General features: G+C 34.5%; 1 non-coding gene across 1 annotated transcript; it reads right to left on the bottom strand.

Annotated features, from left to right (window-relative positions):
* Positions 1-4,084: 4,084 nt before the first annotated feature.
* Positions 4,085-4,191, bottom strand: LOC126019666 (U6 spliceosomal RNA). Its single transcript, XR_007499296.1, has one exon. It is a non-coding gene; the product is annotated as a U6 spliceosomal RNA (small nuclear RNA).
* Positions 4,192-10,004: the final 5,813 nt, after the last annotated feature.

Genomic DNA, 10,004 nt, shown 5'->3' with positions numbered 1-10,004 from the left:
TTATACTATATCTATATAATGAAATGTAACTTATTCTTTATACTAAATACAATTTTAAGGGTCTTAAAATATAACCTATAAGCTTCACTGCTCTTAACAAGAAGTAAATCTAGAATAAAGATGTTAAGAGTGAATGTCAAAGAGATAAACAATCACTGGTGAAAAGTACATATGATTTTTCCTATAGAATCCAAATGAAAAGAACTTAGACACTGCAAAGAGTAAAGATAGTTCATTGGTAGAGTTACATCAAATAAAATGACCCAAAAATACAAAGAAATATATGGTTCAAGACCATCAGTATCAACTTTGTTGAGCCTTTGGATGTTGTCAAAGATTCACGGCAATAAAGAAACACAATTAAGAAAAGGGCAACTCATAACTATGTTTTAATATCTAAGATGCTATAAATTGATCATTAGACATACTAAGTTAAACAGTAAGACCTTCTCAACAGGGATTGTAAAAAACAGGAAAGTATGGATAAGAGTGGTTTTGAAAGGTGCTAGATCAAAAGGGAGGTAACACTAGGTTGGATTGAACTAATTGATTTGTGACTAGAACCCCATTGTTCTTATCCTGAAGCATAGAGATGGAGAAATATCCCTCTTGGAAAGAAAAGTTAATGTCATGGAGTGCATTAGCTATTTACTGTGTCTAAAGACAAGTTAAAATAAATGATAAATTGTTTTAATTAAGGGACACTTGACAAACTTTTGTCTGAATTTTCAGGAATTTTGATGAAATAAGATTAGAAGATTGATAGCAAATATGCCTGGAAAATGAGAATTTGGATATACATTTTATAATAAAGAGACAATGGGAAGATATTTTTGTGTCACATAAATGCTTACATAAAAACTCAGTAAACAAAATAAATTTTTGGTAGGTGCTAGTATGCCTCTTCTTAAATCTCAGTTCTTGTTCAATGGTTTCGTAAATAAAGTGGCCATTATGGTAGAAATATAGAAATGCACGGACACCCCCTTACTCCCAACTTTTATACCCACACTACAGCTTCCTTTTTGACAAGGTTGACCATCTACTTTTTTTTTTATTAATATCTTTATTTAAACATCTTGATTACAAATATGATTGTAGTTGAGTTTCAGTCATGTAAAGAACACCCCCCTTCACCAGTGCAACATTCCCATCACCAATGTCCCAAATCTTCCTCCTCCCCACCCTCCACCACCTGTACTCTAGACAGGCTTTCTACTTCCCTCTACTTCTAATCTGAAGTCTAATCTGGCAATCTTGGCTATCTATTTTGAGAGTACAAGATGGCACCATTCCTGGGTATCACCCTGCCACCTAGTGGCAAGTTAATTACATTGCCCCCCCCCCAATCATGGAAGCAAAATTATGTGTTCTTACTGGAAAAGACATTCTGGATATAGTTTTGTCTTCCTTGCCAGTAGTTGTTCTAGCACCACAACAATTGTAGATTCATAGATTATTAATTTACCATCATGAAAATAAATATTGAATCAGATCATGAAATATATTTGACAGCAATGGAAATGCAGCAATAACCACATGCTCTAGAATCAAATGTTTTTGACATATGATTCACCATTTATAAAGAAACTAACCTCATTGAAAATGGGTTGCTTAAGACAAAGTCATTGTGTCAGTTGGGAATATGCACTTTAAAATGGTAGAGTTACATTTTTCAAAGTGTAGTTTACTCTTTAATTCAGAGATCACTGAAGGCACCAAGCCCTGGAACCAAGGGGGTGAGGTAACAAGTAAAAATGACTACTTATAATATTAGACCCAATAATTCCTTTAAGAATTTTTTCTTCATGTTTAGTTTTCAAAATTATTTTTAAAAACTTATTTTCTGATTCAGCTAGAAGATAGAATATTCCGGGGTTTAACCAAATGAGGCAATAAAATCCTGCTTCATTGTTGTAGTCATGCGAGACCAGGCATTACTTAGCAAATTTATGAATCATTTCATGATACGATGCCAATATGTGCCTACAAAAATGGTTCGAGTAATTCTTATTGGGAGTATCTGGAACAATTAAGGATACAAAAAGGTACAATTGTTTTACATTCACCATATACTTATCAAAAACTTTGTTTACCCATAAGATAATTTGTAAAAGATTTCATGAACATCCTGATAGAGGGAAATGAGCTGGTAGAGCCATCAAGTACAAGGGGGGAAATTAAGACAATTATCTGCCAACAAATTAATAAAAGGATAATATATTATCTTAAATATGTTACATAATTTTACAATGGAATGGCATCAAAAGTGTGAGAACAAACTAGTGATGGCTAAAGCAATGTGGATAAATAAATTTTAAAATGTTAATATGAGTAGCAAGTAAGTCATATGTAAGACATGGCACACTGAAAGATTCCAGTAAAAAATCAGAGCAGATTAATCTAAGATGACAGGAGAATGGTTCCCTGAGATTGCAGGCACAGAGCTTGATAAAGAATGGGATCTGGGGGCTGGAGAGATAGCATGGAGGTAAGGCATTTGCCTTTCATGCAGTAGGTCATCGGTTCGAATCCCAGCGTCCCATATGGTCCCCCGTGCCTGCCAGGAGCAATTTCTGAGCATGGAGCCAGGAGTAACCCCTGAGCACTGCCGGGTATGACCCAAAAACTTAAAAAAAAAAAAAAAAAGAATGGGAACTGGGAAAATAAGTGTGATTCGTAAAAATTTCTATAGTTTGTGCAGGGTAAATTATATGAATATATATATATACATATACATTTGCTCCCATTTCATTTTGATTGATGTGACATTTGATGTATCTAAACTATACTTTGACAAATTACTATTTTATAAGTAATAACATATAATTGGGTCAATTAATATATATAATAAATTTTAAAATACCTATTATTTATGCTATTACTATCACTATTTTTTGCTTTCTAGGTTTAATACAAAGGTTATAAGCTATGTTTGTGGGGCTGTTGGGGTGGCTTGTGTGACACTGTGGTAAAATAATCTAAAGTATTTAACTTGATGACTCTAGAGACTTACCATCTTTAGAGGTTCAGTTTAATACAGTTTCAATACCTTGACAATTCTGAAAATGTCTAAAATGTCTCCTACTCCCATTCTTAAGATACAGTTAAATTATACCCCCCAAATCTTTTATGAGCATTGAAACATTTGTAAGTTAACCCATCAAAGATGCAACAACCCATATTATCGATCATTTTTATTTTCAAAATTAAATATTTGGCTAATTTAAAATGTAATTTAAGATACGCTTTTAGTATTATATTGTTGAAGTCTTGCCAATGTTTTTTTTTACTTAAATGATTTTACTTAATTTTACTTAAATGATTTATAACAAATCAATTTCCATATTAATTCAGATTATCTTTATTAGTGTTTTCATCAATCACTCTGGTGTCTACTTAGTTTCCCTGAAGGTTATCATTACTATAATCAACATGAGTAGTATAATATCCTAGGAAATAAAATGCTTAATTTACTGAAAGGTAAGCCAGTTGAAAGCATGCTGCTCAATATTGATATTAATTGACTAATTTATAATTTATTTGGTAAACAATACACACCCCCTAAGACCATATATTTGGAAGTCTGTGCACTTTCTTATCCTCATTCATGTTTAATTTTTTATAAAAGAGATTTTTTTAATGGAACGTGAATTGAAGATATTACTAGCTTTGTTCAGGAGTGATAGTACAATGGATTATAGGGCTATATGTGCTACCCCAAGCAACTAAAAACATGAAGTGATAGTGACATTTTAAATATACAATGGGTAAGGAGTTTGCTTTGTATGTGGCTGACCAGAGTTCAATTACTAGAATCTCATGTGATACCCTAAGCCTGAGGAGTGATCCCCGAGTACTACCAGGCATGACTCAAAAGAAAAAAAAGAAAAAAACAAGAATTATGAAAATTCTTAGAGTCCATTTGCTTTTGAAATAGAAAAATTCAATGCCACATAGTCTGTATGATGTTTTAATTCAACTTGAGAATATACTATAAGCTGGAAGAATGTTACTTCAAAGACATAGGGAAGTGACTCCCTGACAAAAAATTATTCTTTTTTGTTCTTCACAAAAAGGCCTTAAAAATATAGAATGCTTCATGAATTTGCGTGTCATCCTTGCACAGGGGCCATGCTAATCTTCTCTGTATTGTTCCAATTTTAGTAGAAGTGCTGCCGAAGCAAGCACCAAAAATTTATTCTATATGATCTTAAAATAGCTTATAAAAACTCAACTTTAAAACAATGAAAGTTATTTTCTTGCATCTTAAACAAAACAGAAGCATTCTTTGTTTGGTGGGATACAGCCAGCAATGCTCAGGTATGAGCTTCTTTACTCCTGGTTTTCTACTCAAGAATCATTCCTGACTATGCATATGATTACATATGGGATCCTTGGTATCAAACCTAAGTCTGTCAAATACAAGGAAAGCACCTGGAAACATCTTGATTGAATTTATTATTTTTTTAAATACGTATGGAAATCTTTTAGCCTATTAAATTAATTTGAATTGTTCAGTTGAATTGAACTTGAAACTCACTTAAACTATGCGCTATGCCCACATAACATTATCCCTGATTCAGATTGGCTCATGATAGTAGATTATTGTTTGGTGATTAAATACGAGAAAAAGATAAAAAATATTCATATCATAATTTCTGTTTCTGGCTTTTTGTGCTTCTATTCCTCCCTAGCACTTCTTTTGTACTCGTATTCATATAAGCCAGTGTGCTTTGTTTTTATACACTAGTGAAGTATATTTAAAATGTCACTATCACTTCATGTTTTTAGTTGCTTGGGGTAGCACATAGAGCCCTATAATCCTTGGCTGTGTCCCTGAGATGTTGTAGTCTTTACAGTTAAGCATAACTGGCAGTAGAGCACACTTTGTTCTGTACAGTGTTAATAAATGGACCCCTTTGTTTAACCAACCTTCATGAACTTCCGTTTACTTCAATGGTAAGTAAAACATTTATGTAAGAAAGAAATATTGTCTTCCATAGGAAATTCATTCCATGTGTGTTATATTTTATATTCTGACACATTTTCTTGAGCTTATACTATTTTTATTCATGATGTGAATGTATGGCATTTTTTAGGAGTCAGTATTTTAAGGTAATCATCATTTAGGTTTGCGGAATAGAAGACGCACATTCTCATATTTAAAGTTTAAGCTCAAGTTCTTCCATAACATACATATTTTAAATAAAAAGAATTTGAGCAATCCTCTCTTCCTTTTTGTTGTTTGTTTTGGTGCCACATGTGGCAGTGCTTGAAGGTCCATACGGAATGTTGTGAATGCAACCCAGGTTGGCTGCATGCAAGGCAAATGCCTTACCAGCTGCACTACCTCTTTGATCCCTGAACAATCCCCTTTAAATAAAAGCAAGCAAACAAACAAAAACAACAAAACATAACCAGATCTGCACCCATGACTTAGAGAAACCGGAGCTTAGAATGGAAAACTAAGGGGTATGACATTCTTTGTATCCATATTTCTTCCATGAATTTTGTAAATGCATGTCAGTTTTATCTATTTTTTTCTGTTTAATCTATGCTAACTTAGCCAGATATTACAGGTCCAGAATACATTAGGTGTCTCAAAGTGGTCTGACCTGAGCATTATTTGATGAACTTCGGGGCTATCAAATAGAAACCTGGAGTTCATCATGAACAGAACATTTCAGCAAGAACAGAAGCCTTGTAGTAACAAATGCCCCAGGGAAGGGATGGGCAGTGACTGCCATTGTTCAGTTGTTAGTAAAGAGGGAAAAAAGGCAAAAAAAGCATCAGATCTACTCTGAACGCCTAATGAAATTTCTGGAATTTTGTTCCCAGAAAACTGTGTCTGTGCCCATTCCCGACTTGTGGAAAAATTCAGATCCCTGTCCTTACACAGACCTCCTGTTTGAAACTTCAGCAGGTGACTGTTAAATGGGCTTACAAAGACACTGACCTTTCCACCTTTTCTCCTTTTTTATTTTTTTGATGAAGCAGTAATGTCTTCCCAGCCAACTTCTAACCCTTTGGGACTTTATTAAGTACAGTAATTCCATTGACCTAAACACAAACCCTTAGACACATCCCCTGACAGTAATCCATTCCTTGCAGAGTTTAGGGCCTGAGCAGCCACAGAATGTTTTCATTATGAAGCCTGGGCTTCCTCTTGTCTGGAGCTTTAAGTATTGATGTTCAGCCACTTAACAAAGACCGCATTGCGATCCTTAGCCAAGTTTGTGACAAGGGAGTACAGTGTCCTGGGCTTATGATCAGGCTGTATCTAAGGAATCTTGGATTAAATGTCTGCCCTTTATTTCAATTCTCCTATCCCCACTGAAATATTTGGGGCCTAGTTTCTGAATTACTTCAATATAACTCTAGAAAACAGATATTTCATTGCACAGAGGGACCCCAGCCTTTCTAAGTATTCAGCCATGGTGGAAGGCATAATGTAATAGATGCTGTGTGTATCTCAAAGGGTGTCAGTTTGTACATCAATAGTTAATATTTAAACATTATTTTCACCATATTATCTAACCTTTACTAAAATGAACATATATTATTAATGAAATTAAATTGAGTATAAAATGTTTACAATGTTCAGAGATTTCCTATTATGGAGTAGCCTGGGACCAATGGCAACAGAAATATTCTATGGAATCTTGTTAAACATGTCAAATTTCAGGTTCTGCATTAGAGCTGTTGAATCAAAACCTACCCTTTAATAAAATTTACAGATGATTCAGTCATTTTAGTTTGAAAAGTTTTGTTTAGAGAAGATTTAGTTGATACTTCTGAATAAGTTAGCCTATAAACTAATATTTAGTTAGACATACAAAAACCAGATAACCACTTAAAATATATCCTTATAAATGAATTCAAATTTATTTAATTTGGGGATTTATTTATTTGGGAAGCAATTTTATATTTTTATGCCAAACTGAAGATATGTTAACAGTATTTTTTCTAGTAGCTGTAAGTCCTTAGAAAATAAAAATCTTATGATTCGGACTCACAGAAAAAATACTCAGCATTTGTAACGCAATTGCCCCTTTAATGCTTATTGTTTTATATAGTTATCATAAATAGCAACTGTGTGAGGTTGAATAGCACTTTTCTTACATATCATTTGCTAACAGGAGGTTATAAATTCTTTAAAAATATTCAGGTCTGTGACTTCATACTCTGAGCTGTTTTCCCATTAAGGATTCATCTTTACACAATTCTAAATAGGAAATAATTAAAAATAATAACGAATAATCAATAATAATTTAAAAATAACAATGTTAATTCTAAGTTATCACCTAGAGCAGATCTTTCAAGCTCAGTGCTATTGACTTTGGAGGCTAGAAATTTTTCTTTGCTCTGGTGACGCTGTTCTGTGCCTTGTAAAACATTCAGCAGTATCCCTGTTCTCCCACAAGATGAGTCGTGGACCCACCTACCTCTTAATTTACCTCATCCTGACTTCTCTGCCTCCCTTATTTTATACTTTCGATCCTTCCCATTTTACTTTTCAACACCTCACCCCTACCTTTCACCAATTGTGGCAGCTAAACATGACCCAGGCATATTTTCATGAATAAAGAAAAGCATTCAAATTTTGCTTTGGGGGCTTGTTTTAGGCCACATCTGGTGGTGCTCAGGCTTCACCTAGGCATTGTGATTAGGAATCAGTCCTGGTAAGGTTGAAGTAACTGTAAGGGTTATGGATCAGGGGAATGGATCAGGGTCAGCTGCATGCAAAGCAAATGCCCTACCTACTGTACTATCTTTCCAGTCTCCTCAGCTTCTGCTAAATTATCTTGATTCTCTTACTAGTATTCATAAGCTTATGCATTGTTTTATTCTTCAGTGATTCTATTGTAAGTTTTGTCTGTGGGAAAGCAAAGTGATATGGTGAAACCAGCTCTAGTTTAGGGTCTGGATCATGCAGATTAGCATGCAGAGTATGGAGCCTAAATCCTCCATAACATGCAGAGTTGGAGCCCAAATATTTTCCCACTATTTTCTACGTACATGGGTTTTTGGGGACATGATAGGAATTTGTGGCCAACCTGAAAGTGCTCAAAGCTTACTCTTGGCTTTGTGCTGAAGGATTACTCTTGGGGAACCTGAGGTACTATTGGGGAATGAATCAAAGCTGGTTGTGTGCAATACCTGCTGTATTATCCGTATAGCACTTAATTGTGTGGTCTTAAGTGAATTGCTTCCACACTATTTTCTCTGTGGAATTAGTTCCTACTTGATAGGGTTTTTTTGAGATTAAATGAGATTTTTCATTTGGCATCATACATTAAATTAAATTACATTTAAAAGCACAGGAGCAACTGACTAGAAAAGAGAAGCTCTATTGGTCAAAATACAGCTTCACATTAGAAGCATGTCTAAAAGTCAAGCTTTGAAGAACAGCTTTGAGAGAAGTGGAAGTTTAGTTTTATGCTTAGCTGAGCTAGAGTAACTTCAGGAAATCCGTGCATACTTTTTAAGGTAATGGGGAGAAAGATGGCGGGAAGTCAGGAGGTTCCATATTGCACACATCAACACAATTTAGAAGGGTCCATATCAGTACATAAGTATTCTAAAGACTCTATCTAGTCCAGGCACAATCAGAGCCAAATAAAGTTGTTTATCTCAGAGAAATTTTGTCACACCTCTCCCCCAAATATTCCAAGCTTCAGTTTAAACTGTTTTAGCATTTATTAATTCAGGGATCTATGTATTTGGGGTGCAAGAGAAGGGTGAAGTGAGTGTAAAGTTGAAATTAGTTTTTCTTTTTTTTGTTTTTTCAGGCCATACCCATTTGATGCTCAGGTGTTACTCCTGCTAAGCACTCAGGAATCGCCCCTGGCTTGGGGGGGAACATATGAGACGCTGGGGGATCAAACTGTGGTACTTCCTTGGCTAGCGCTTGCAAGGCAGACACCTTACCTCTAGCACCACCTCACCGGCCCCAAAATAAGTTTTAATCATGTGAGTACACATTGGCAATATCTCACAGCAAATATATGCAATTTATTGATTATTGTATTTTGGGAGTAATCTTAGGATCTTGTCAAGATTATAGAAAGTCTAAACTCTACCTCCTAGACACATATTCTGTACATTTAAAATTCATATGACCTTTTGGCTTATATTTTACAGTTCTAAACTGTATAATATATGCCACTTCCATCAAAGAAGTTCCCATCATAATTACAGGGCTATCTCTAAAACAAATTAACTGGATTATCAAAGTTACCTACTCTTTTCTTTAATTTTTAAAATTAATATCTTTATTTAAACACCTTGATTATAAACATGATTGTGGTTGGGTTTCAGTCATGTAAAGAACAGCCCCCTTCACCAGTGCAACATTCCCATCACCAATATCCCAAATTTCCCTCCTCCACTCATTAAACCCTCCTCCCCTCATTAAAAGTTTGAAAAATATTAAAATTTTGAAAAGTGTCCATAAAGTATGGTACTATGGAATGGAGTCAATGGAAGGAAAGTGGTCATTCTTCTTGGGTACTTTTTTTGTTTCCAGGTTTTGATTGGAGAGCTGCTTCATTGCCCTGTTTAGTTAAAGATAATCTACTGAATTGCTCATTTTCTTTATGCTTTGGTGAAGATTCAAACAAATATAGACTAGTTACAGAAAAATCAGTGTATTTTGTTTGTTTAGATTTTGTTTAGGGGCACTCCCAGAAATAGTCAAGGTTTACTCCTGATTCTGTGCTCACTTGTGTATCACTTGGGGCAGGTTTGGGGGAGAAGATATAATTCCAGGATCAAACCTTTCATGTGGCTAATGCAAGTTATCTACTTGCTATATTGACTCCAGCCAATAAAAGCCTTCTCTACCAAATAATGCTGTTTAGAGAAAAACTCAGAGAGAGCATATTTTTGGTATTTTTTTGCATCATAAACTCTACTATGTTCAAATCATATAGAAAGACTTGATCTAATAAACTCTGTGCTTCTATTATAAATGAGTTTGGTTAAGAAAAGAAAGTTAT

This window comes from Suncus etruscus, chromosome 9 (assembly GCF_024139225.1).
Source record: "Suncus etruscus isolate mSunEtr1 chromosome 9, mSunEtr1.pri.cur, whole genome shotgun sequence".
Lineage (NCBI taxonomy): Eukaryota > Metazoa > Chordata > Mammalia > Eulipotyphla > Soricidae > Suncus > Suncus etruscus.
Note: the sequence above shows the minus strand (reverse complement) of the source record. Positions and strands in the feature narration are given on the sequence as shown.